This window comes from Ovis canadensis, chromosome 15, assembly GCF_042477335.2.
Source record: "Ovis canadensis isolate MfBH-ARS-UI-01 breed Bighorn chromosome 15, ARS-UI_OviCan_v2, whole genome shotgun sequence".
Taxonomy (NCBI): domain Eukaryota; kingdom Metazoa; phylum Chordata; class Mammalia; order Artiodactyla; family Bovidae; genus Ovis; species Ovis canadensis.
In genome coordinates this window covers 51,551,602-51,566,863 of record NC_091259.1, presented here as the reverse complement: position 1 = coordinate 51,566,863, position 15,262 = coordinate 51,551,602, and positions in this window count along the sequence as shown.

Genomic DNA, 15,262 nt, shown 5'->3' with positions numbered 1-15,262 from the left:
GAAGATCCCCTGGAGAAGGAAATGGCAACCCACTTCAGTATTCTTGCCTGGAAAATCCCATGGACAGAGAAGCCTGGTGGGCTACAGTCCAGGGGTCACAAGAGTCGGATACGACTTAGTGACTAAACTACCACCAAAGTCTAAGAACTTAGTGATTTGAAACACTAGTTATCAGTCTTTCTTCCAATGGTATCAGCCTCAGATCTAAGCAAATATCTCTGGATTAAGGAATGATTTGTCCTTTTCACTAGGCTCACTGAATTTTGCCCAACAAGCACCCCTGAAATAAGAACTGTAAGAATAAAGTATCTTCTAGTCCATATTACTTGCAAAAAAAAAACTATAGTAAATGAGAAAAAATGATTATATAAATATAGCTATTTATTCATTTATTCACTCAACAAGCATTTATTAAATATCCATAATAAACTGATTTTTATCATGGGGAATAAAAGAGAAACAAACTGTACAAGCAAGTTTATAATCTCTTAGGCAGATATATATAAACAACTAGTTAGAATAAAATAAGTGATATAAAAGAGACAAGAGGAAATATAGGAATTTGCAGAAGTAGTTGAGATTCTTACTGACAATTGAGGGAGACAGGGCTGGAACTTAAGTGTTTGTTAGGATTTCTATTTCAATAAAGAGAAAAGAAGGGGAAATAATTAAAAACCAAAGAAATTGCCTGAGCTATGGATGTGAAATAGTAGCTTTAGGAACAATGACGGGTCCTCATTTGACTGAGTCAGTTCAGTTCAGTTCAGTCGCTCAGTCGTGTCTGACTCTTTGTGACCCCATGAATCGCAGCACGCCAGGCCTCCCTGTCCATCACCAACTCCCGGAGTTCACTCAGACTCATGTCCAGCACATCGGTGATGCCATCCAGCCATCTCATCCTCTGTCTAGAGTAACAGGCTAAAAACATAGATTTGGTGGAAAACAGTTTGGCAGTTCCTCAAAAAGTTGAACACAACCCATGGCTGATTCATGTCAATGTATGGCAAAAACCACTACAATAGTGTAAAGTAATTAGCCTCCAATTAAAATAAATAATTAATTTTTTTAAATTAAATTTACTCAGAGACAACTTGCCTGAAGAATTCCAGCCCTACTGACCCACGCTGGACATGTCGTCTGAGTAAGAAATAGGGTTTTGCTATCTTGCTGCTGCTGCTGAGTTGCTTCAGTTGTGTCTGACTCTGTGCGACCCCATAGACAGCAACCTACCAGGCTTCTCCATTCCTGGGATTCTCCAGGCAAGAACGCTGGAGTGGGTTGCCATTTCCTTCTCCAATGCATGAAAGTGAAAAGTAAAGTCACTCAGTCATGTCCCACTCTTAGCAACCCCATGGACTGCAGCCTACCAGCCTCCTCCATCCATGGGAGTTTCCAGGCAAGAGTACTGGAGTGGGGTGCCATTGCTATCTTAAGTCACTGAAATTTTAGGGCCTGCAGTGCAGGAGACCTGGGTTCAGTCCCTGGGTTGGGAAGATTCTCTGGACAGTTTGGGCATGGCAACCCACTCCAGTACTCTGGCCTGGAGAATCTCCATGTACAGAGAAGCCTGGTGGGCTACAGTCCATGGGGTCACAAAGAGTCAGACACAACTGAGCAACTAAGCACAAGCACTGAAGCATAAGCTAATCCTACTCTGACTAACATCGGGTCAGATCCAGGAAGGCCACGAGAACAATATTAAGAAATCTGAAGCTTCTTCTGAAGGGTGTAGAGAGACAATATTTTCAAGGAGAAGAGTGACATGATGTGCATTTGAGGAAAATAATTCTGGATGCAATGTGCTGAGTAATCCAGAAACAAAAGCAGCCCCGGTCTCTGGCACACATCAGAAATCACCTGAGGATGGTGAAAATCGCTCAGTCATGTCTGACTGTACAGTCCATGAGATTCTCCAGGCCAGAATACTGGAGTGGGTAGCCATTCCCTTCTCCAGGGGATCTTCCCCACCCAGAGGTCGAACCCAGGTCTCCCACATTGCAGGAGGATTCTTTACCAGCTGAGCCACTAGGGAAGCCCAAGAATACTGTAGTGTGTAGCCTATCCCTTCTCCACTGGATCTTCCTGACCCAGGAATTAAACCGGGGTCTCCTGTATCGCAGGCGGATTCTTTACCAATGAGCTACGAGGGAAGCATTTGAAGAAAATAATTCTGGATGCAATGTGCTGAATAACCCAGAAACAAAAGCAGTCCCAAATTCTGGCACACATCAGAAATCACCTGAGGAGAACTGTAGTCATTTCCTAATTTCTTTATACTTCTGTAAAGAATAAAATATTTGTCCTCTAGGGGAAAAAAAATCATCTGAGGCGCTTTTCAAAATGCGATTCTTTGGTCCAGGATATCTCTAGATATTCTGAACCCAGAATCCCTAAAGGTAGGGTCTAAGCACTTATAACTGAAAAATATTATACGGGAAATTCTAGATTAGAGACTGCAGATTAAGAGTCAAGGATGAGGTGTTTAGCTCTGAGATGACCATATTTACATGTTTAGTGAACTCAAATAAACAGCATAATAAAATAACTTTTCTTGACAAATGGAATGATAAATGTTCAGGGAATTTCTGTTAAAATACTAAGTTATTAAAAGGTTACTCACATTAACATTTGTATACTGCTACTAGGAGCTGAATAAAGAATGTTCATTCGCGGTATGCAGGGATTTAAGCTTTGAGGGCTTTTTGTTTACTTTAGTTTTGGTTTGATTCTTCTTTTTAAAACTATGCCATAAAGCCAAATCTTACATTTTTTTTCTTTTTCCTGTTGAACTGATGTTACATTAAGATATAGGCACGAACATCTCATAAGTGTTTTAAATCCATCCAATTGTTTGAGAAGGCATACGTGCTGGGCCAAAGAAGCCAAAACATTAGCGCTAGGAATTTTGATGAAGATAATAATTGCTTACAGACCAGCTTGTTTTAACTTGCTGAACAAAGAACACAATTTTATACCACATTTTCATCACAGGTTTTTTTTTCTGCATAATCACTACTATGTATAATGAACACTTTGAAAAGGAGATTATTTACAGGTTAAAGAGTAAGGAAGTTATCAATTAGATTCCATCATCTTCAAAATTTCACTTACTCAAACTTTATATTAATTAAAAAAAAATTTTTTTTTTGCTCTCCTAAGCACTGTTTTAAATCTTTACAACCCATTTGTTTAGTGTGCACAGCATAAATCTAGGAATGAAGACACTGTTATTTTCCAGCACTTCCCTGAGTGCTTCTATAGCCTGGAATAGGTCAGTAGTTTCTTTGTGATTTAGGCTATTTCTAGGACATTCCTATATAGCAATACATTTCCATCTTTCTCACATCTGAAAGCTGCATTCAGGCTCTGTGTCTATGTCAGGAGTTGTACCCTCACCCTTCTCCCATTCAGTTACTACCATCACTTGCAGACCCCATAATTCAGTATTCAACCACTATTTATTAAATACTTACTCCATGACAGGCAATGCAATAAGGGTGGGGATGAGTTCAGTCCACAAGAGGATAGCAGTGCTAGTTTCTTGACTAATAGAAAGGATGTTTCAGTCATTTTGCCTCTTTAATCCTGATTTTGGATTTCCTCTTCATTTCCTGTGGAGTATATAGCTGGAAGTCCTAAAAATTAAGGAGGCATAAGTTCTCAGAACTGGGTTGTCAGTCACTTGGTGATCAGATAGGGCCACACAGTCCAGGAATCAACATCGTTTCAAGACAGAGATAAGAAGTCATGAAAGGGACCAAGGTCACTAATTCACAAGACCAAGATAACTCTGTTCGTGGTACCAGTGGTGACTCTAGGTTTGCTCAATCTTTGTGCCCTTACAGCTTCAGCCTCTAAGGCAGAACTCTGTGGACCTCAGCGAGCAGTGTTGACTTCTGATTTCCTTAAAGCAGGAAGCCATTCATCTCAGCCCCTAAGCCTTCAGTATCAGTGTGCGAAAGCAGGGTCATGACTTCCAACTAACTCTGAACCTTGTAAACGACAGAGAGAAAGGGAGAGTGGGAAGTGAGAAACCTATGTTGTGCGGAGTATTAAGGGGTCAGCTTCTAACGGCAGACCTCAAGTTTGAGGCTCCAGATCCTGGACATGTGCTCATGCCCCCATGCCCCTGGGTTTGTATGTCAGTCTCTGATCTGTTGCTTGCCCTGCGCCTCACCATTTAAGGCCATCTGATTCTGACCCATGGCCTTGTTCTGATCTTGGATCATGGATATGCTCCAGTCTCAAACGCGTATCTTGCTATGGACCCCTGGCCCACGCCTCATCACAAACTACTTTCTTGTCACTTCTGCTCGTGCCATTTATTTCAGTCTCACTACACTTTTTGTGCCATCTCCTCATTCATTGTTGCCTATAGTTTGGGGCTAGAATTTTAGATTCCTTTCTAACTCATTCTGCCAGGACAAAGGAAGTAAGTAATGGTTAGTTTGTTTAACAACAGTATACAGAGTAGACCTAAATTTGCTCACATTTAACTGTAGTATGTACATCGAGTTATTATACCCTTCTGTAGCTCAAGTTTCTCATCTTTAAATTTATACATTTACCACCATAGTCCCTCAAAGATATATTTATACTTAATTAAAATAACATGCATTCTGGGGTTACAATAAAGCTATATATAATACGCTCCTGCATTCCTAACTGTATAATGAGCATTTAAAACATTCTGAAACAAATTGGCTCCCTAAAAGGAAAAAAAATGTTGGGTAATTTATTTTAAATACAGTACACCCAGCTTTACAAAATATTTCTGAACTGTTATATAAAAAAAAAATTATAAATGAATTAAGTAGAGCATACTCTTCAGAAGAAACTCAGTGGTGGGTTTTTCTTAGTGAAGAAAGATTTTGAAAATGTTAACAATTGTTCCATAATTTAATAAGTTTTATGAATTCAGACATAATTTCATTGAGTTTTCTGACAGATTTATCTTAAGAATCTTATAGGAAAGGAACATTCTAAGTACATTTTATTGGGCTAATTCAGTTTAAGACTTTGACTTTTCTACTAAGGAATTACTAAAACAGATGCATTTTTCTTTTAAAGGCACAAGAATTCTCATTGTGCTAGTTTTATAAAGGGTAGATTCTAAAGTGTCATTAAAAAGTATACTTCTAAAATGTTAAAGAGTTAAAGGGGATTCCTCATCTCAATTCCTGGGAGATGCTGTATCTGGAAAGGGTAAACAGAAGCGAATAGTTTCCTGAAATTGTGCCAAGGCTACATGTCAACTGCCTGGCAGGAAATGCTTTTGGAGGGCCTAGATAAACAGACTATCATCTTTTTTTGGAAAAATCTTCTCCTTTGACTTTTTACAAAGCAAATGAACTGAGTCTAGCATCACGAATACAATAAGCAGAAAAGGGCGTAGAGGATTTTTAAATGATGACATCTTCAGGATCTCCAACAAGTGATTTGTCATTCACTTTTTAAAAAATATTTATTTTTATTTACTTATTTAGCTTGCTGGGTCTTAGTTGCAGCACTCATTGCAGGCTGCAGGATCTTTAGTTGTGGCATACAGGACCTAGTTCTCAGACCAGGGATCGAACCCTGGACCCCTGCACTGGGAGCTCAGAGACTTAACTACTGGACAATGAGGGACATCCCTGTCTTTCGCTTTTAACACACGTGAACCTCATTGCTCAACAAGCATATGCTCAACACGTGGTTGTGGAAATTTTGTGGTAAATGAAATCTTATCTTTCCATTAATTTTCTTTTTTTCCATTAATTTTCATCATGATTTTGGTGAAGTTTTATCTTGTAAGAAATTTTCATTTAGCAGCGGCTCTTAATTTCAGCATTATACAATATTATTTTCTTGCATTTATATAGCAATTTTTCATATTATTTTACATCCATTATCTTAATTTTTGTTTTAACATTTCATTTTATATGTGCTAGCATTGATGCTAAGCTACCATTTAGCATCTAATTAAAGTCTCATGAGATGTCAGTACAAAAATTAAATCAAAGATTGTCAGACCTAAAACCTATTTGTCTGAAATATTTTCTAGTACATTTCCTTGTGTCCCCACTATGTATCAGATAATTGATCCAAAACTCCTACTATCATATCTACTAGTCAACTTTTTTGTACCTCCTCTCTCCACCAGCCTTCCTGTTCCATTTTGCTATAATCTCATCGCCCATCTTCTCGGCCCCTTTTCTCATACTGAAAGCATCCTCTGCCCACTCATTTTATGCCTAATCTTACAATGCAAAGCAAAATTTCCCTGGCCCAAGGAACAAAGCAGTATGAAATGTGGCATATTTCTGTACCTGCCTGCCTCAGCCTCTGTCCATGGCACTTCAGATAGCAGTGTGAGCCCCTGCAACACTGGGTCCTTCTCCGTATTCCACAGCCACCAGCCATTACTTCCAATATCCACCCAGTCTGCTCCTTCCTTCCCAAACAAAACATCTTTGCTTTAATTACTACTGGATCTCACAGGGAAAAAAAGAAAAGCAAAACTTTGTGTGTAGACTATTTTTTGTTCTCTCCACAAAAAAGAAGGAGATGGTGTATGACTGGAAAAAGTTACAAAACTGAAAGATATAAATATTTGAGTGTAAATAGTATATTTTAAATGATATAATCACCCTATTATTTCTTTAAAATTTTAATTTATTTCTACCTCTTAAAATAGGGTATACCTATAATTATAATTAGGTACACTTGGTACAGACCAGGAAATATAAGTCACGTTTTCTCCAGGACTGGTATACTTCTAACCCTAGAAATTTGGTTTCCTACTCCACTTCTTAGAGATTCCAGGAATGGAAATAAATCCAAACATCAATACAAAACACAGTCTTCATAAATGACTACTGAATAAAGAGATATTGATGAAAAAAATAAATATAAATTTCATCTTCAAGAATATGTAAAAGTAAATCTTGAGAGTGAAGGGTTTAGGATTAACATAAACACACTACTACATATAAAGTAGATAACCAAGGGCCTACTGTAATAGCACAGGGAACTATACTGTATTTTTAAAATAACCTATAAGGGAAAAGAAATAGATATATATGTATATACATATGACTGAACCACTTTGCTGTATACCTGAAACTAACATATCATTGTAAATCAACTATACTTCAATTTTTAGAAAAGAGAGAGTTAAGAGTTATATTTTTAAAAGTTAGGAGGTTTACAAAATTGGAAGGGAACAGGAAGATCAATAATTATTTTAAAAGCAGCTGGGTCTGTGAAGATATACACTGTGTCAGTTTTTAGGACATGAAAACTCCACACTGGGAACACTCTCAGAATGAGTGAGAAGATTGACAAACCATCTATCCAAAAAGCCACAAAAAAATTATCTCAAGATATGGGGGGAGAAATTAACCAGAGGTACACAACAAACTGAAAAGCATTAATTACAACAACAACTACCGAAACTCTGTAAGGAAAGTAGAAATCTGAGGCATCCGAGGCTGGTCCCAGTTCCCTACCTCCAGCTCCAACATGGTGGTTCTATCAGCACAGGATAAGCTATGACGGTGGCTTGATTTGATGTCCAGAGTACTGTCGGAAACAAGCGATCTTGGAAAATAAGTGGTAAATGATCACGGAAATTTTATATTACAGCTGACAGACTGCAGTAGTACTGTATGGTCCTTTACAGAAAAAAAAATTTGTTGGCCCCTGATCTGAAATGTTCAATTTTCAACAAAAAATTATGAGACATACAAATACAATGGAAAAGGAAGCCCAAATACAGAAAGAGAACACACGTAATAGAAACTAGCTCTGAGGGGACCTAAATATTAGACTTAGCAAACAAAGATTTCAGGGCAGCTGTTATAAATATGCTCAGAGAACTGGAAAAAAATAAACAAGTTTTTAATCAAAGTACAACAACCCAATAGTAAATATCAGTAAAAGATAGTGATTATAAAACAAAACAAACAAACAAATACCAGAGTTGAAAAGGACAGTAACTGAAAAGAAAATTCACTAAGGGACTCAACAGAGGATTTGAGATTGCACAAAAAAAGAATTAGTGACATTACAGATTAGATCAATAGAGATTATTCCATTTTAAGAAAAAGAAAGGGAAAAGGATGAAGGAAAATAAACAGACTACCATATTGTAAGGGGAGCCCCAGAAGGAGGAGAGAGGGAGAAAGGGGTAGAAAAAAAGGCCCCAAACTTTCCAAATTTGAGGAAAAACAATCTACATATTCAATGAATCCCAGGTACAGTGAACACAAGAATCCACAAAAAGCCTACCAATACCAGCAAGTGAGTTCAGCAAACTCACAGCACACAATATCAATACGCAAAAATCAACTATATTTCTATATACTAGCACATAATCTACAAATAAAACCAGGAAAATAATTCTATTACCAATGATATAAAAAATTGAATATATAATACATTTGTTAAAAGTGTAAGAGTACACTAATAACTATATAACACTCCTGAGAAAAACTAAAAAAATAAAACTAAATAGAAAGATGTTTCATTTTCATGAATTCAAAAACTCAATGTTATTAAGATTACAATTCTTCTCAAATTGATCTCTAGATTCAGTACAATCTCTATCAAAATCCTAATAATCATTTTCCGTAAGGTGATAAACTGAACATAAATTTTATAGAAATACAAATGACCTAGAACACCAAAATAATTTTGAAAATTAAGAACATATTTGATGGATTTATAGTTCCCAATTTCTAAACTTATTAGAAAGCGATAACAATCAAGACACTTAAAAACAATTAAAAATTGACAAAAGACAATTAAAAATCCATAAGCTGGTTCTTTTATTTACAGTCAATTGATATTTGACAAAAGTGTCAAAGCAACTTAATGAGAAAAGGATAATCTTTTCAACAAATGGTACTAAGATAATCAGACAAGACTGTAACTTTGTAACACACACAAATGAATGCAAAAAGGCATAAACCTAAAAGTAAAAACTAAAATATAAAACTTTTAGAGGAAAACATAGGGAAAAAATTTTCATGACCTTGTGTTAGGCAAAAATATACTTAGATATGACACCAAAAGTACAATCTATAAAAGAAAAAAATTAATAAGCTGGGCTTCATCAAAATTTAAATTGTTTGTGCTTCAAAAGACACTGTTATGAAAATGAAAGCCATGACCTAGACTGGGAGAAAATACTTATAAACCATACAATTGATAAAGAATTCTTGTTAAGAATAAGAACCCTCATAACTTAATTTTTAAAACAAATTTAATGGAGAACTTTGAATAGACATTTCATGAAAGAAGAAATAGGAATGGCTAACAACCACGGGAAAACATGTTCAACAACATTAGCCATTAAGGAAACGCAAAGTAACAATCACAGTGAGATACTACTTCACATACATTAGAATGACTCTAATCAAAAAGACAATGAGACTGAGGAAGATGTAAAAAAACTGGAACCTTAAAACATGACTTGTATAAAGGTAAAATGGTATAGCCACTCTGAAAAACAATTGCTGGTGTTGGCGGTGGTTTAGTCGCTAAGTCATGTCCAACTCTTGAGACGCTATGGACAGAGGAGCCTGACAGGCTACAGTCCATGAGATTCTCCAGGCAAGAATACTGGAGTGGGTTGCCATTTCCTTCTCCAGTCGCTTAAAATGTTAAAACAGAAATTTACCATCAGTTCAGTTGCTCAGTCGTGTCTAACTCTTTGAGACCCCATGGACCGTAGCATGCCAGGCTTCTCTGTCCATTATCAACTCCAGAGCCTGCTCAAATTCATATCCATCGAGTTGGTGATACCATCTAACCATCTCATCCTCTGTCAACCCCTTCTCCTCTTGCCTTCGATCTTTCCCAGCATCAGGGTCTTTCCAATGAGTCAGTTCTTCGCATCAGGTAGCCAAAGTATTGGCGTTTCAGCATCAGTCCTTCCAATGAATATTCAGGACTGATTTCCTTTAGGATTGACTGGTTTGATCTCCTTGCAGTCCAAGGGACTCTCAAGAGTCTTCTCCAAAACCACAGTGCAAAAGCATCAATTCTTTGGTGTTCAGCTTTCTTTATAGTCCAACTATCACATCCATATTGAAAAGCAGAGACATTACTGTGCCAAAAAAGGTCCATCTAGTCAAGGCTATGGTTTTTCCAGTGGTCATGTATGGATGTGGGAGTTGGACTGTGAAGAAAGCTGAGTGCTGAAGAATTGATGCTTTTGAACTGTGGTGTTGGAGAAGACTCTTGAGAGTCCCTTGGACTACAAGGAGATCCAACCAGTCCATTCTGAAGGAGATCAGCCCTGGGATTTCTTTGGAGGGAATGATGCTGAAGCTGAAACTCCAGTACTTTGGCCACCTCATGCGAAGAGTTGACTCATTGGAAAAGACTCTGATGCTGGGAGGGATTGGGGGCAGGAGAAGAAGGGGACGACAGAGGATGAGATGGCTGGATGGCATCACTGACTTGATGGATGCGAGTCTGAGTGAACTCTGGGAGTTGGTGATGGACAGGGAGGCCTGGCGTGCTGCGATTTATGGGGTCGCAAAGAGTTGGACACGACTGAGTGACTGAACTGAACTGATCACATCCATACATGACTACTGGAAAAACCATAGCTTTGACTAGACGGACCTTTGTTGGCAAAGTAATGTCTCTTTAGTGGTCACGTGTGGATGTGAGAGTTGGACTGTGAAGAAAGCTGAGTGCTGAAGAATTGATGCTTTTGAACTGTGGTGTTGGAGAAGACTCTTGAGAGTCCCTTGGACTACAAGGAGATCCAACCAGTCCATTCTGAAGGAGATCAGCCCTGGGATTTCTTTGGAGGGAATGATGCTGAAGCTGAAACTCCAGTACTTTGGCCACCTCATGCGAAGAGTTGACTCATTGGAAAAGACTCTGATGCTGGGAGGGATTGAGGGAGGGAGAAGAAGGGGATGACAGAGGATGAGATGGCTGGATGGCATCACCGTCTCAATGGATGTGAGTTTGAGTGAACTCTGGGAGATGGTGATGGACAGGGAGGCCTGGCGTGCTGCGATTCATGGGGTCGCAAAGAGTTGGACACGACTCAGCGACTAAACTGAACTGAACTGAACTGATAGCAGTTTAACTCCTAAGTATCTCCCCAACAGAAATGAAAACCTGTACCCATACAAAGTCTTATACCCAATCTTTCATAGCACTATTATTCATAATAGCCCCAAACTGGAAACAACTGGAGAATGGATAAAATGTAGTATATTAATATAGTGGTGAAATATTCAGTCATAAAAAGGAATGAAGTACTAATACATGCTACAATATGCATCAACCTCAAAAACATCATGCTAAACGAAAAAAGCCAGACAAAAAGGTCACATATTGTGTAATTTGTTTATATGAACTGGATTGAAGAGGCAAATTTATAGAAATGGCAAGCAGAATAGTGTTTGCCTGTGTCTAGGCATGGGAGCTAAGACTGACTGCCTATGGTGGGCACTAGGGATCTTTTTCAGGTCATAAAAATGTTCCAAAACTGGATTGTGGTGATGATTGCATAATTCCATGTTGTTGTTGTTGTTTAGTTGCTCAGTCATGTCTGATTTTCTGTGACTCCATGCATTATAGCACACCAGGCTCCTCTGTCCATGGGATTCTCCAGGCAAGAGTACTGCAGTGGGATGCCATTTCCTTCTCCAGGAGGATCTTCCCGACCCCGGATTGAACCCAGTTCTCCTTGCCACATCTTCCACATTGCAGGCAGATTATTTACCACTGAGCCACCTGGGAAGCATAATTCCATGAATTAACTAAAATGTATTACATTGTATAGTTCAATAAAGTGAATTTTATAACATTTAAATTATGCCTCAAAGTAGTTTTTAAAAAACTGTAACTAGATTCCAACTATTTATATCTTCCAAATTACTATTCCTTTAATCTCTGATAGTTTTTAAAATGACAAAACTTTTCATTAGTCATTCCTGCTCTGCAACCAATTTTTTAAACTTCCAGTCAATTTTTAACATTTTGTGAAAGGTAATTCTCAGAAGTTGCATTCATTTCCTTTAATCTATATAATCAAGATGACAATTTTGATAATGAGTTTCCCAATAACCCAATGAGTTGATGTAATCAGGCAAAATGAATGATCTAATGACTCACTCAGTCATGATCTAATGACTAATACTACTTTACAAAGCTATAATGATTCTAAAGCTCTCTAAGTCGGCTGAAGGATTAAAAATACCACCTGTCAGACAAAATGATTTATACATTCTTTGGTATGTGCAGTATAACTCATTGTCTAACTGGCATGCTACCCACTTTTGCATCCTGTTTTTAACCCTTTTTTGTCCCCTCCCCATAGAGAAAAGGAATTTACACAAAGAATTTACACTGTTCTTCACTAGACTTATTTTTTCTCAAACGGTCCCAAGTACAACATCAATCTCTTTCCTCAGATCTCAGGAATAAAGGCTTCCTCCAACTCACCTATTCCTCCAAATATAACCTAGACAAATAACTTCTATGTGTTATCTGCAATGAATTTATTTTATGAAGAGAGATATCATGAAAGACTTATACCAACTGTTTGTTTCTTCATCAGTGACCATATATACGCTCCCCCGATTAGTTCCATTTCCACGTCTCCACCAGTGGCTTTTGGGAGTACCTGGCTTGGACTGTGTTTGATCAACAAGGGTCCTGATGGCAGGCCATGGTCCATAATTTTTTCCATCCAATCTCAAAAAAGAGAAAAAGGATTCTCTTAATCTGTGGCTTACAGTATATATGTATCTATCATTGTGTTGTTTAGTTGCTAAGTCATGTCCAACTCTTTTGCAACCTCACAGACTGTAGCATGCCAGGCTCCTCTGTCCATGGGATTTCCCAGGCAACAATACTGGAGTGGGTAGCCCTTCCCTTCTCCAGGGGATCTTCCTGACCCAAGCACTGAACCTGCATCTCCTGCACTGGTAAGAGGATTCTTTATTGCTGAGCCACCAGGGAAGAAGAATATATCTATATATGTTTATACATTCATAAACATAAAAATAAACACAAAGATCTAACTTCATGTTAATCTTCAGTTTTAAGTTTCATTCCAAGCACTGTCTTTCTCATTTTTTCTAAATGCTAAATTCTGGGAAAATTAGTTACAACTGAATATTCATTACATTCATTAAAGTGTATGTAGGTAGATTTTTCAAAGAAGCCAATTCTTATATGACCTAATAGGAATCTATTTAAATTAAAAATTCAATCAATATCTATTGAAAACCTACTGCTCAATAATCCCTGGATATGTGGGGACAAATAAAAAACAATGTCCACCTTCAAGAGTTTATAAGCTGACAGGAGAGAATGAACCAGAACTATACAAAAAGCAGAGACATTACTTTGCCACCAAAAGTCCGTCTAATCAAGGCTATGGTTTTTCCAGTGGTCATGTATGGATGTGAGAGTTGGACTATAAGGAAAGCTGAGCGCAGAAGAATTAATGCTTTTAAACTGTGGTGTTGGAGAAGACTCTTGAGAGTCCCTTGGACTACAAGGAGATCCAACCAGTCCATCCTAAAGATCAGTCCTGGGTGTTCGTTGGAAGGACTGATGTTGAAGCTGAAACTCCAATACTTTGGCCACCTGATGCGAGGAGCTAACTCACTGGAAAAGACCCTGATGCTTGGAAAGGCTGAGAGCAGGAGGAGAAGGGGACGACAGAAGATGAGACTGTTGGATGGCATCGCCAACTCGATGGACATGGGTTTGTGTGGACTCCAGGAGTTGGTGATGGACGGGGAGGCCTGGCGTGCTATGGCTCATGGGGTCGCAAAGAGCCAAACACGACCTAGTGACTGAACTGAACTGAACTGAACTGATATATAACTTAGATTGGACTAAGTACCACAATATTTTTTTTTAATCATGAAAATATAGGTTGTTCCTGGAAATTGTATCTCACCCCTAACTACAGTCATTATGAGAACAGATAACAGGTATCTTAACTACCCCTTCCCATTAATTCCTAGGCCATCCTTCAAGGCTCAACTCAAATGCTTCCTTCCTATGAACCCTTTCTTGCTTCAGCTGAACAATATTTATTCATTCACTTTATCTGGATCAGTCTTTTGGCAAACAGCTTATGAACAAAATCTTAATATTTTGTTTCTAGCATTACAGATTTTATGTGCATCTCTTTTTAATTCTTTGTATTTTGTATTCTCAACCACTCCTAGGATAGCATCTCACACGTAACACTACATCGATGGAGTACTTATTCTTGACAAGGCATTGTGCTTAGTATTATATAGGAATTTTCTCACAAAAACCTTATAGCAGCCCTATTCATGCATTCAATCTTATTTTCAGCCTCTTCTGTGAGGGAGAAAATACTAGATTCACTTTAAACTCAGTAAACAAGACAGATACGGTCCCTGTCCTCAAAATCACAGTCTATGGCAACTGGTACTGTTGCTGTTCTCTAGTATAGAGATGAGGAAAAGTGAAGCTCAAAGAAGTTATCAATAATTTGTTTGCCCCAAATCACACATCAAAAAAGTGGCAGAGTCTGAATTCAAGTTCAGCTCTACAGACTGGATATTCAAGACCCTGTGCATATAACCACTATGTTCTAAAAGAGGTTGCTGATAAACACTTACTGAGATAAAATTTCAGAAAATTCCTGCAATGAAAACTATCCCAAGGATAATGAAGATTTCCATTCAATTTCATTCTGGAAGAGGAAACCAGGAAATGAACAAAAGGGCAGATGGGGGTTGTAGTAAAAGTCTCACACACACCAGGTAACTCAGAACTGCTAAACTAGCCATCTGCTGAGGATGCTCAGCACTGCTTAGCTCAGCACTGAGAATGTCCTCCTGTCTCTTCAATTTGTCCTTCCTCAGAGGCAGCGATTTGCTGCGCACCAGGGTGGTGTAGCCAAGTCATTAATTAGCAATGAGACCTTGTATCTCCTACCAGATAACCAGCAGTGTGGAGTGGAAGGATGCATAGCTCCTTACTTAAACGAGTCTGGGCGGGGAGGTATTCTTGAAAGGTGAACTCCCATGCCTAGAAACGGCCTTCAAAAAGGTGTGAGTTGGAGGCAGCTAAGCCTGCAATGCAGGAGACCTGGGTTCGATCCCTGGGTCAGGAAGATCCCCTGGAGAAGGAAATGGCAACCCACTCCAGTACTCTTGCCTAGAAAATCCCCATGGACAGAGAAGCCTGGTAGACTATAGTCCATAGGATCGCAAAGAGTCAGACACGACTGAGCGACTTCACTTCACAAGCC